The 14,237-nt window shown below is 37.5% G+C and overlaps 1 non-coding gene across 1 annotated transcript; it reads left to right on the forward strand.

Moving 5' to 3' along the window:
- The first annotated feature begins 10,514 nt into the window (after positions 1-10,514).
- Positions 10,515-10,618, forward strand: LOC112100485. The gene has a single exon (XR_002906854.1). It is a non-coding gene; the product is annotated as a small nucleolar RNA R71 (small nucleolar RNA).
- Positions 10,619-14,237: the final 3,619 nt, after the last annotated feature.

Genomic DNA, 14,237 nt, shown 5'->3' on the forward strand with positions numbered 1-14,237 from the left:
CGATGGTGTAAATGCCTTTACCTATCTCGCCATGCTTCCGTCGCCACCATAGTTGTGCAGCGCCCTAAAGCTATATGGGTGTTGTGCCCACTTTCGATACCTCGTCTCGCACACTCATGGCATCGAAGTATTGGTCTAGCTCAAAGAGAAAGTTGTCCACGACGGTGGCATTGCGTGTGCCATCATAGGTGTCGAGCTTTGGCACGTCGATGCGTCGCGAATCACTCATACTTGCGGAAGCCGGGCTAGTAGAGAGTGTGCGCTTGTGCCATGCCCAGTCCGAGCGAACTTCCTCTACTTCTGCACAGACAACATACAGTTCTTCTTGGACGAAACTGCGGAGTTTCAACAACTCTTCATGAAAGGCTCGAAACTCCCCTCGGAGGGAGTGTGCTTAGTCTTGGATGAGGGCCTTGTTGTGCAAATTTTAATGTACTCGCAAGCGCACGAATCTGTTGTAGTATAGACTAATGGTGACGAGTGTCGATCCCACGAGGAGGTGGATTTTAATTATATATAGAATTAATTTTGTAAATGGGTAGTTGGATTTATGGTGGAAATGATTTGGAATATGCTAATAATTAAATTAAAATGGCGAGAATAAATTCTAAAATTGGAATTGAAATGGCGAGAATAAATTGAAGAGAATTCTATTAAAATGACGTACTTGGGTATCTGGATTCGTATCAACATGCATTATGGGCTAAATAATCCGTATTAATGCCAATTAAATCATGATGGGGGAATCCACACCTCATGAACCACGCTCTAATCAATATGGTGCTAAGGGCTTATCGTGCCAAATAATAATAACCTTGTACTAGAGGGCCGGTGAAACCAAGGCGGTACTAGACAAGATTAGTATTACTTGTCGACGAGAAGTCAAAACATCCACAAAAACTAGAGGGGAAGAGAAATAAATTTACCAAATAAAGCCCATGACACATGTTGAGACTTCACCTTCAACCCAAGCTTGAAAGAAAATTAGCCACTTATAATTGAACTAGGGGTAAAATGGGAATTTATTAAAATACGAAGAAAATACAAGATGGAGAGGGAATTACAGAAAATAGAGTCCAAAAATGGATTCAGAGATATCAAATTAGGGGGGAGAGGCCCCCTTTTTATAGATACATGGAGTAAATCATGGCCATCGGATTAAAAACAGTTTGGACGCTCAGGATTGCGCCACGTCATTAGTCAACAGTCTACGGTTTGACCACGCGGATGAACAGTAACACGGTTTGACCCGACTTTGAACAGTAACGCAGTTTGACCCGGATGAACAGTAACGCGGTTTGGTTGAAAATAATCCTGTGTGATGCATGCATCGTATGTGAGATTTTTCGTCCACTGATATGCTGCCACGTCACCATCAACAGTATATAAGAATTTTAGTCCAACAGGATCGTGACACCTCATCAGTCAATGCCACGTTATCGGTCCGTCTATGTGAACAGTGTCGTGAACAGTAACGTATACAGTACCGTACACGTGAATAGTACCGTACATGTGAACAGTGCCATTTTTCCTTTTATGCTCCTCCTAAGGTTTTCGACCGTCCTGAGTTCAAAAGTGATGTCCGTTTTGCCATCTGATTTCTCGTTTATTGTGAAATGACTATAATGCCCCTAAAATACATAAAATACTTAATTAAAATAAAACACATGTAATTAAATCACAAGAAGGTTAAATACATAAAAGTAAAGGTTGTTAGTAAGACTTGAAATGTAAAATGACGGTTTTCTCCTTTATAAATATGCATTTTCTAACACTCAACACACCCCCCAACCAGCTTATTGCTAGTCCCTAGCAAATGAAGCGAAAATAAAATTCAAATTCAAAATGATTTTTTTTTTTAAAATTTAGAAACACTCGTGTTTATTCAATCAGATTAATGATAGCAATCAAATAAAAGTATAAACATTATCTCCAGTCTAAAGTAACATCACACCCACATCAACCATCCACATGAATCAGCCCAGTAGACTTTGTTATAGCTACTTTCAAGAATGACATGTCAAACCCCAAAATCTCACTGGAAGTAGTGACACTCTCACAAAGAAATTAAACCCAATAAAAATAGTCACTCCAATGAATGGTAATTGAGAGAAAATAATGAAGAAGTGATATCACATGCTCTCACCAAGATGAAATAAATATGCCCTCAGCTTAAAAATAAGACGATCTCAAGTCAAATAAAAACTGTTAGTCAACCCAATTTATTTATTTATTTATTTTTTATATGCACCACTACATCTTTTTAGCCCATATAACTAGCTTCTACTTCAGATTATAGTTCCCTAAAATCAGGAAGGACTTTTATTAAGATGTAACGTAGGCTAGGGACATGGTTAACAAAGAAAGAAAATAAGGAAAACAAAGTGTATGTTTGAGAAAAATGCAGAGAATTTTTTTTTTTTTTTTGGAAGTTGCAAGGTGGATTTCACCTATTATTGTTATTTTTATTCTTTTGAAACAACAACTTTTGTTTTGTTGTTTTTTTTTTTGTATAACTTCACTGAACAACATAATTATTTACATTTTCTCAAACATAAATAGGTGATGGAACTTATAAGATATCGGGTAATACTCCAAATCGGAGTGGGTCAAGATGATAAGTTGACAAAGAAAATGTTTTTTTTTTTTTAAAGGCTCAGAAGGGTTAACTATGGATATTTAATAAAAGGGATGGCTAGAAAGGCTCAAACGGATCAAAGATGGCCTTTCCATCGTCTTTTAGGGCTCTAAATAACCTTCCATATCTACTAGTTAGATTGGCCTCCAAATGTAGCAACACACTTTTTTTTCTTTTTTTTTATTTTTATTAAGGGTTAACTCAAAAGAAATCTAGAGATCGTGTATACAATAATAAACTGTTAAGCTGTATAAAGAATGGGCAAAAGGGTTACTCTCCAAGAAAAATGATAGGCTCAAAAACTCACTTGGTACTTATTATGACATTTTTATTCCTTCAAGCAACTCATATATGTCTCCGACATCAACATGTAGAGTAGCAAACATAATGTAACATCACTTAAGACCAAAGATAATACAAATACTAAAATTTAAAATTAATCATGTCACCCAATGTTAAAACAAATCACACAATTTTTTTTTTAAACAACATTCTACCCCCCAACCTATTCTAAACATGAAAGGAAAATATGCATGCAGAAATGTGAAAATGATGCATAAAAACTAATTAGAAAAGTTACACGTAAAATGATAGAAAACGAAAATGATTTTTTATTTTTTTAAAGAAGATGCGTTTCTAGAGGAACTACACTCCATATTCAGCCATCTTCGACTCAAAAGTTGGAAAATGTATATTTATAGAGGAGAAATTAAAAAGAAGAAAAATAAACATAAACACATAATAAAGAAAAAGAAAATGTCTGAAATTTTTTTTTAAAGTTTTTTTTAATTAATTTTTTTTTAAACGATGAAGATGCGTTTCTAGAGTCACTACACTCCATATTCAGCCATATTCAACACAAAAAGTTAGCAACAGTTAGTTTCTAGAACAAAAAATTAGTAAAAACTTAATCAAAATTCCACAATTGTCGACTATTCCCTCCCCCCAACCAGAACGAAACATTGTCCTCAATGTTTGAAATGAAAGAAGTAGAGTTTAGAAGACATCACCTGGGTGGTGCAACACAGAAGAAAATATTTACAGGCGGAGAGTTAAATCTAATTTGTACTTCTTACTGCTGCTACTGTTACCATCATTATTTGGACGCTCCAACACAAAGGTCCAGGGGTCTGGCTCCGGTCTATAAGCTTGCAACAGATCAAGTAGCTCATTAGCAGTGTGAGCACAAATAAAGAGTTTTTTCACATTAGCGGGAATGAAATAGTTTTTTATTGCATGGTTAAGAAATGCGATAAAGCCATCATAAAAGTTATTGACATTTAACAAACCGATGAGTTTCTGATGGATGTGCAGATGGGCCCAAGATGTTAGTGTGATAAGTGCCTCTAGTGTTGCAAGATCTCCTGGAAGGAAAATAAAAGCATCAGCATGATTAAGCATTTCAGTTATTCTTTCTTGCATACCTGAGACGACTAACTCTTCTCCAGTTGATGAGTCAGACGAACTGCCCAATGGTTTTAGGACTCTTGGGATGATGCCTAACACTTGACTTCCTCTGATAAAAGCTGCTTCTGAGACCATTTTTGATAACCCTCGGTTACCTCCTCCATACACCAAGTGTAATTTTCTCGCTGCTATGCTTCGACCAAGATCTATAGCTGCCTCAACGAACTCTTTATGTTTGCCATAGGTAAATCCAGAAAGCACACAAATGTTCTTGAATTGTCTATTGGGAGTAGCTGCCATTGTGATACTTCTCGAAAATAATTTGTGAGTGCTTGACAAAAAGGAAATCACATTTAAGAATCTTGGTGACAGTGGATCACAGTTGTGTATGAGATAACATGTCAGTGTCAAATAACGCATAAAGCACGTGGCTCGCTAAAGAAAACAGTAATAAGGAAAAAGCAAACAGTAATAAAATTTTTAAAGACAATAATGCACACAATAAAACAATAGTGAAATAAAATAACAGTAAAGTGAAATGATATTTACAGGTAGTTGCGACTGTGGCTCACATCTTCCTCTGGTTTTACGTCCAGAAACGGCTTGAACGCCCTCTATGGGTCGAGGATAGGCTTCCTATCCAGTTTTCTTATAAGCTGGCAAACATGGTCGTTTATAGTCAGATTCCCGAGACTATATCGTGCATGCTCTTTCTGAATAATGGCCATAACTGGATAATCGCTCCTTGCACATATCCACTGGGATGCGTTTCAAGAGACAAAAGGATATCATCCAATGACTCCTTATTCAAGCCATCCCTAATGAATTGAATCTTATCTTCCCTGTTATCAGACATCATTCCTAAAGAACATGGGTTTTTATTGCAATGCATTCTGGCACACTTATGACAAGCTACAAAAATTCTTCGAGCTCGTCGTTTTCTTGCATAATTTCCTTTACCACAACCAGGCATGTATGCAATAAATTTTGGAGGTAACTCACCTGCCGATCGTACTTTAGCCTCGATTAACCAACGGATGTCAGCAGGTATGTTATTCCTCATGAGTAATCGCATGCGTTCGGACCGAGCTTTATAGATCGTAAGGAGGGCATTCTGAGGAAGTGAAGGGAATCGCTTGTGAAGCTTCGCTAGAATCTCGTTTATGTCCATACCTTCGCCTTAGAATATAAGTTATTATGGGAAACTGAAGTAACCGACTTGATTGTCACGGAGTACCGTTATCCGCCACTTCACCGGGGTAACAAACGAAAGCACACAAATAGAAAAACAAATTAAAACACACAATTAAAATCGTCCTCTTATTGAATTTACCTCAAGCTCCAACTGGATGTCGTAAACACTTCTCTCAATGTCTCTGAGTTGGCGTTCTAAACCCTCAACATAGGCTACTAACTCTGGTGGTTGTAGAGCCCAAATGCGTTGTGTTTTACAAAATTGAATCTGCCTTTTGAGATGAGTTTTGACACGTTGAAGTGGTTTAAAAATGTTCAGGAGGAACGGTCTAAGTATGAGACTCATGATTAAAAAGGATAAGAGAAAACTTAATGGTAAAATAAACACACTTATGCAAAAACAATTTCAATTAGCAAAAGAATAATAATAAAAAGAAAGAAAGAAAAATCAAATCAACGAAAAGAAAAAAAAATCAATTCAAATTTGGTGGGTCACTCAAATTTATTTCGGTGTCTTCTTCATGTGGTTGGTACTCTAAATATGGCTTTAATCTTTGACCATTAACTTTAAACGTGACACCGTTCTTTGGGTCCTTAATTTCAATTGCCCCATGTGGAAAAACAGTATGAACAATAAAGGGACCAGACCAACGAGAGCGTAACTTACCTGGGAATAGCTGCAAGCGAGAATTGAATAAAAGCACTTTCTGACCTGGAGTGAACGATTTTCTCATAATTTGCTTATCATGGAAGACTTTCATTCGTTGCTTGTAAATCTTGGCATTTTCGTATGCATCATTGCGAATTTCTTCAAGTTCTGCCAGCTGTAATCTTCTTTCTGAGCTGGCTTGCTGCATGTCAAAATTGAATTTCTTGATGGCCCAATATGCACGATGCTCGAGTTCCACAGGTAGGTGGCAATCTTTTCCATACACTAGCCTGTAGGGTGACATCCCAATCGGGGTCTTGAAAGCCGTTCTATATGCCCATAAGGCATCATCAAGTTTTAATGACCAATCTTTTCTGCCTGGCCTTACCGTCTTTTCTAAAATGTGCTTTATTTCTCGATTGGAGATTTCAACTTGGCCACTGGTTTGCGGATGATACGGAGTCGCCACTTTGTGTGTGATTGAATACTTTGTCAAAAGAGCTTTGAATGCTTTGTTACAAAAGTGGGCACCACCATCACTGATTATTGCTCGAGGGAATCCAAAGCGTGAAACAATGTTGCTTTTCAAAAATGCTATCACCACCTTGTGATCATTGGTCCTACATGAAATTGCTTCTACCCATTTCGATACGTAGTCAACATCAACCAATATGTATTGATGGCCAAAAGACGGGGGAAAGGGTCCCATGAAGTCGATACCCCATACATCAAAAATCTCAACCACTAAAATTGGATTTAGTGGCATCATATTCCTTCGCGTAATACTCCCCATTCGTTGACACCTATCACATGAAGAACAAAAAGTGTAAGCATCTCGAAATATAGTTGGCCAATAAAAACCACATTATAAAACTTTAGTTGCTGTTTTCTTAGCACTGAAATGGCCTCCACAAGCTTGTTCATGGCATAATGAAAGAATATTCTGAATTTTATTTTCTAGGATACATCGTCTAACAATTTGATCAGCACAATACTTGAACAAATACGGGTTATCCCAAAAGAAATTCTTTATCTCTGCAAAGAATTTAGCCTTGTCTTGCTTGGTCCAATGCTCTGGAAGTTTACCTGTAACAAGATAATTAACTATATCAGCATACCAAGGTAATACTTCCACACTCATTAATTGTTCATCTGGAAATGACTCATTCAATATTAATGGCTCTGTAATTGTGTCAAGATGGAGACGAGAGAGGTGGTCCGCCACAACATTTTCTGTCCCTTTTTTTATCTTTGAATTCCAAGTCAAATTCCTGCAAAAGTAACACCCAACGAATTAGTCTAGCTTTTGCATCTTTCTTTGTGAGAAGATATTTAAGAGCAGCATGATCTGTGAATATAATTATTTTACAACCAATGAGATAAGATCGAAATTTTTCTAATGCAAACACTACTGCTAGCATTTCTTTTTCAGTAGTTGAATAGTTCAACTGTGTATCATTCAATGTCATACTAGCATAATAAATAATATGAGGAATTCGATCAACCCTTTGTCCTAATACTGCTCCTACTGCATAATCAGATGCATCACACATGAGCTCAAATGGTAAGCTCCAGTTCGGGGGCTGAATGATGGGTGATGATGTCAACAAATGCTTTAATTTTTCAAACGCAACAAGACATGAATCATCAAAGACAAAAGGTACATCCTTAGCAAGTAGATTGCATAAGGGTCTAGAAACTTTGCTAAAATCTTTAATGAAACGTCTATAAAAACCAGCATGCCCAAGGAAAGATCTTACTTCTTTGACTGTTTTGGGTGGAGGAAGATTAGAAATGAGATCCACCTTGGCTTTGTCAACCTCAATACCTTTACTCGAAATGATGTGACCGAGAACAATACCTTGTTTTACCATAAAATGACATTTCTCCCAATTTAAGACCAAGTTCTTCTCGATACATCTCTGCAGAACTAGTGTTAGATGATGTAAACATTGATCAAACGAGTCACCAAAGACAGAAAAATCATCCATAAAGACTTCAAGGAATCGTTCCACCATATCAAAAAAAATGCTCAACATGCATCGTTGAAATGTAGCAGGTGCATTACATAATCCAAATGACATTCTCCTATATGCAAATGTGCCAAAAGGGCAAGTGAAAGTAGTTTTCTCTTGATCTTTTGGTGCTATGGGAATCTGATTATATCCTGAGTAGCCATCTAGAAAGCAATAAAATTCATGGCTTGCTAATCTATCAAGCATTTGATCAATAAATGGTAAAGGAAAATGGTTTTTACGTGTGACAGAATTCAACTTCCTATAATCAATGCATACACGTCATCCTGTAGTCACTCTAGTGGGTATCAATTCATTATCAGCATTCGTAACTACTGTGACTCCTGACTTTTTGGAGACAACTTGCATAGGACTGACCCATGAACTATCAGAAATTGGGTAAATGATACCTGCATCTAATAGCTTAAGGACTTCAGTTCTAACAACTTCTTTCATGTTAGGATTTAACCGACGTTGCATCTCTTTAGTAGTTTTAGCATTTTCATCAAGGTGAATGTAATGCATGCAATCTACTGGGTTTATACCTTTAATGTCTGCTATGGTCCATCCTAATGCCCCTTTGTGCTCTTTTAAAACATCCAACAACTTACCTTTTTGTTCATCATTGAGGGATGATGAGATGATTACCGGCAAAGTACTTTCTTTTCCCAAAAATGCATATTCCAAAGTGTTGGGCAATGGTTTGAGCTCGAGTTTCGGTGGTGATTCTGATGATGGGATGAGTTTCTTCTCTGATGGTGCTAGTTGTTCAACTCTTGACTTCCATTTATTAGTGTCCATGGATGGTGCTGAGTCAAGTAGGGCATTGACCTCATCGACCGATCTGTCAATATCAAAATCAAAACCAAAGTGAGTTAAACATGTTTGTAAATGATCATCACTAAGGTTTGAAAGAAAAGTGTTATCAACTATTCTTTCAATTAAATCCACATCAACAATTCCATCATCTGCATTGTGAGGTTGTTTGGCAATGTTGAAGATGTTCAGCTCCATAGTCATGTTGCCGAAGGACAACTGCATATTTCCAGTCCTGCATTGAATGTGAGCATCCGCAGTTACCAAGAAAGGTCGGCCTAGAATAATGGGGATGTACTTCCTTGAATCCTGTATTGGTTGAGTGTCAATTACAATGAAATCAACAGGAAAATAAAACTTGTCTACCTGGATAAGCACGTCCTCCACAATACCACGAGTTATTTTCGTGGACCGATCTGCAAGCTGTAACACCACTGGAGTTGGGTGTAATTCTCCAAGTCCAAGTTTCACAAATACAGAATAAGGCAACAAATTTACACTAGCTCCTAAATCCAACAAAGCATTCTCAATTGTGTGGTTCCCTATGCTACATGAAATAGTGGGGGAGCCTGGGTCTTTGCATTTTAAAGGAATTTTATGTTGGAGTATAGAACTAACGTTTTCTGTTAAAAATGTCTTCTTTTGCACATGCATATTTCTCTTTTTAGTACAAAGGTCTTTAAGAAACTTGGCATAAGATGGAACTTGTTTAATAGCATCAAGTAAAGGGATGTTACCACTTACCTGTTTGAAGATTTCGAGAATCTCACCTGTGGATTTTCCCTTTTTGCCTTTGGTTAACCTCTGAGGAAATGGAACTTTAGGAACATATTCTCGTGGGTTGGTTTCTTCTTTTTCTTCCGGTGGTGAGTCCTCAACATTCACAGGTACAATTTGATTTTCTTTTGTCGCCGGCATCTCCACTTTGTTGTCGACTTCCTTTCCTTTTCGCAAGGTCATTACTACTTTGACCTCTCCATGCTGCTGTGGTGAACTGGTACTTGCTTCATGTACTCCTTTAGGATTAGGCACTGGTTGACTTGAAAATTTGCCTTTCTCAACAGTCATTGCCAAGGTTTGAACTGAAGATGCAAGTTGTCCCACCATCTTCTCGAGGCTTGAAATTGATTGGGCTTGTGAGTTGAAGCCCGCTCTCAATTCATTTCGTAGTCCATCAATGGTGCGGTTCTGTTGCTCAATCGTGGAGTGAGTAACATTCTTGAAATTCTGGAATGCATCCTCCCATGGTCTGGGTTGAGAGTAGTTCTGATTCTGATTGAATGGTTTAAATGGGGGCTGAGAGGCTTGAGGAATTTGTTGCATTGGTGGAGCTGGAGCTGTTGGTCCATTCTGTTGGAATCCTTGAGACCATGAAAAATTGGGGTGGTCTCTCCATCCAGGGTTATATGTGTTGGAGTATGGGTTGTAGTTTGATGGCTTTCTCATTATACCTATGGCATTGGCTTGATCTGAGTATGAGTCATGGTCATGTGGCTCTGTTGATTTAGCAGTCGATAACGATGCTATTTGTCGAGAGAGACCTTCAATTATCGCTTTGACTTCTTTAATTTCTGAACTTGACTCGCCAATGTGAACCTCATTTACTCCCTTAATTCTTCTCGTATTCCTGAGTGATCGACTCCGTTGTTGGGAATTATCCGCTTGTCGCTGGAAGAATTCCCAAATCTCTGATGCACTTTTTGACATTAGCTCTCCTCCACTTGTTGCCATTAGCTATTCTTGCACATTCAGCAATAATCCCTCCAAAAAGTATTGGCATTGGTGCCATTTTTCGTACCCATGATGTGGACACTTCAAGAGTAGCCCATTGAATCGCTCCCATGTTTCAAAAAACTGCTCGTCCTCTCTCTGGGTAAACTCCGAGATTTTCCTGCGAATAGCGTTGGTTTTATGCACTGGGAAATATTTATTCAAAAATTTTGTTACCATTTGTTCCCATGATGAAATGCTATTAGCAGGTAAAGTATTTAATCATGAACGAGCACTATCCTTTAAAGAAAATGGGAATAATCTGAGTTTAACATCATCGTCTGAAAAATTTTCATATTTAAAAGTTTGACAAATTGCATGAAAATCATTCAGATGATTATATGGGTCCTCATTTTCTAGGCCATAAAATGTTGGGAGACAATTTAGCACACTGGGTTTTAATTCAAAACTCCTAGCTGCTACATTTGGGTATCTTATGCATGATGTGCTCAAATTAGCTAAGGGACTAAAATAGTCCTTAAATGGCCTCTCCTGTGGTGCTTGTAAATCCATTTTATTTTTAACGTTCTTGTGCGTGCGAAGTGTTTTTTCTAGTTCAAGGTCTATAGGTTCAAGATTAAGTAATAATGACCTACGACCATGCATGCAAAAAAAATAAAAAAAAATAAAGATGAGAACAAAACAAATAAAAATAAAGAAGAGGGAGAAATTACGATACTAACCTTATTGCGCTATTACAACCTTACTATAAAAATACACAAAAACAAATACGTGAAATAAATTAAATAAAAATAAATTAATAAGATAAAAAAAATTACAAAGAAAAATAAATTCAAAATTAAGTTACAGAATTTTAAAGAAGAGAGAAAATAAAATTCTTAGTTCAAAATGTAAATTCACTCTTTTTTCTTTTTTTTTTTTTAATAAAAAAAATTAGAAGAAAACAATTAAAAGAAATTATTCACAAAAATTAATTCTATGAATTAAAATTACTTACCTCCCCGGCAACGGCGCCAAAAACTTGTTGTGCAAATTTTAATGTACTCGCAAGCGCACGAATCTGTTGTAGTATAGACTAATGGTGACGAGTGTCGATCCCACGAGGAGGTGGATTTTAATTATATATAGAATTAATTTTGTAAATGGGTAGTTGGATTTATGGTGGAAATGATTTAGAATATGCTAATAATTAAATTAAAATGGCGAGAATAAATTCTAAAATTGGAATTGAAATGGCGAGAATAAATTGAAGAGAATTCTATTAAAATGACGTACTTGGGTATCTGGATCCGTATCAACATGCATCATGGGCTAAATAATCCGTATTAATGTCAATTAAATCATGAGGGGGGAATCCACACCTCATGAACCACGCTCTAATCAATATGGTGCTAAGGGCTTATCGTGTCAAATAATAATAACCTTGTACTAGAGGGCCGGTGAAACCAAGGCGGTACTAGACAAGATTAGTATTACTTGTCGACGAGAAGTCAAAACATCCACAAAAACTAGAGGGGAAGAGAAATAAATTTACCAAATAAAGCCCATGACACATGTTGAGACTTCACCTTCAACCCAAGCTTGAAAGAAAATTAGCCACTCATAATTAAACTAGGGGCAAAATGGGAATTTATTAAAATACAAAGAAAATACAAGATGGAGAGGGAATTACAGAAAATGGAGTCCAAAAATGGATTCAGAGATATCAAATTAGGGGGGAGAGGCCCCCTTTTTATAGATACATGGAGTAAATCATGACCATCGAATTAAAAACAGTTTGGACGCTCAGGATTGCGCCACGTCATCAGTCAACAGTCTACGGTTTGATCACGCGGATGAACAGTAACACGGTTTGACCCGACTTTGAACAATAACGCGGTTTGACCCGGATGAACAGTAACGCGGTTTGGTTGAAAATAATCCTGTGTGATGCATGCACCGTATGCGAGATTTTTCGTCCACTGATATGCTGCCACGTCACCATCAACAGTATATAAGAATTTTAGTCCAACAGGATCGTGACACCTCATCAGTCAATGCCACATCATCGGTCCGTCTATGTGAACAGTGTCGTGAACAGTAACGTATACAGTACCGTACACGTGAATAGTACCGTACATGTGAACTGTGCCATTTTTCCTTTTATGCTCCTCCTAAGGTTTTCGACCGTCCTGAGTTCAAAAGTGATGTCCGTTTTGCCATCTGATTTCTCGTTTATTGTGAAATGACTATAATGCCCCTAAAATACATAAAATACTTAATAAAAATAAAACACATGTAATTAAATCACAAGAAGGTTAAATACATAAAAGTAAGGGTTGTTAGTAAGACTTGAAATGTAAAATGACGGTTTTCTCCTTTATAAATATGTATTTTCTAACACTCAACAGGCCTTTGTTGTGACAGTGAAGTCGGCATACTCTCCCTCGAGACCATCCACCATTTCCTCCAACCTTTCAAGGGTGTCTTGAGCGGCGGTCATAGTCGTTTCGAGCATAGCCATGCAAGGCTCTAAGGCATCAACAGATGGGGTCTTGGCCTTGCCGCGGGACTTGCCTTGAGCGCGTCCTTCTTCGCGACCGCAGGATAGTTCTGGTGGAACATCCACACCAACAACACCCTCTTATGATGGGTTAGGAGGGTTGGTCATTGCTCGTGAGCTAACTTGTGTAGGTGCAAACCTTAGCTCTAATACCACTTATCACGGGATGAGTGTTTTTCGCAACAAACCCGTGCGGCACTTAAACAACTCTTGCCAAAAGTTACCAAGTAAACCTTTGAGCTTCTCGACTAGCTAAGGCTAAAGGTTTTCGAAAGAGTTAGAGAGAAGAAAGCAATTGAGCCGAATGAGGAAAATTGTATTACTCGCAAGAGAGATTACAAGAGAGCTTACGAGAGTGTTTGAGTTGCTTGCTCTAAGCTTGATGTCCAAATGTCAACTGCCATGCTCTATTTATAGGGGAAGCTTGCCTAGCTCTAGATTTCTAGAGAATTCTACCAACTTGCCTAGATATCTAGATATTTACATGTGTTAGAGATGTGTAGAGAATTCTATATATATACAAACTTGAGATGTGCTAGAGTTTGGTAGAAAAATCTAGAATTGAGTCAATCTAGTACTCTTGCCTTGTTTTAGGCTTTTGGTCTGAAATTGTGGACACTCGAACTAGCAACTTGGGCAGTTCGCACCACAAAGCTACTTTTTTAAAATTGTTTATTTATTCTTATTGCCTTGCACATGCTTGCCATATTAAAACAATCCTTATCAATCCTTTTAATTCCTTGCTTCCTCACGTGATGGCCAAACCAAAAACCAAACTTTTAAAATATCTTGTGTGCAAGTGTTTGTGAAGAGCTGGCGTTCGCATTATAGCTCTGACACCATATCAATATTTGTGAATTTAATTTGAGAATTAATGGCTGGACCAACGAGCCGTAAAGATTGACTTCTATGATAGATTTTGTTTGCTTGATGTGATTTGTACAAAACGTGACCTTTTTGGACTATTGTTTTGGCGTAGCTTAGTTACATGCTCAACTTCTTTGATCTAGGTAAGTTCTAGATGATTCAATCATAAAGAATTGAAATGTTTCACAGAATCAGGAAATTACTACGAACTGCGATAAAGGTCTTTTGTTTTCTTTATTTTAGGCTACCACACACCGCATTCAAGCCGAGGCAAGTATAATTTACTGGAGACTCCATCCTTGAGCCTCTTGCTTCCATTACAAAAGGCCAAAGCCTAAGATCAGTCTTTGATGGAAGCTGCTCTAAGCATGATGTGAG

The sequence above is a fragment of the Citrus clementina genome, unplaced genomic scaffold, assembly GCF_000493195.1.
Source record: "Citrus clementina cultivar Clemenules unplaced genomic scaffold, Citrus_clementina_v1.0 scaffold_3, whole genome shotgun sequence".
In the NCBI taxonomy this organism is placed as follows: Eukaryota; Viridiplantae; Streptophyta; class Magnoliopsida; order Sapindales; family Rutaceae; genus Citrus; species Citrus x clementina.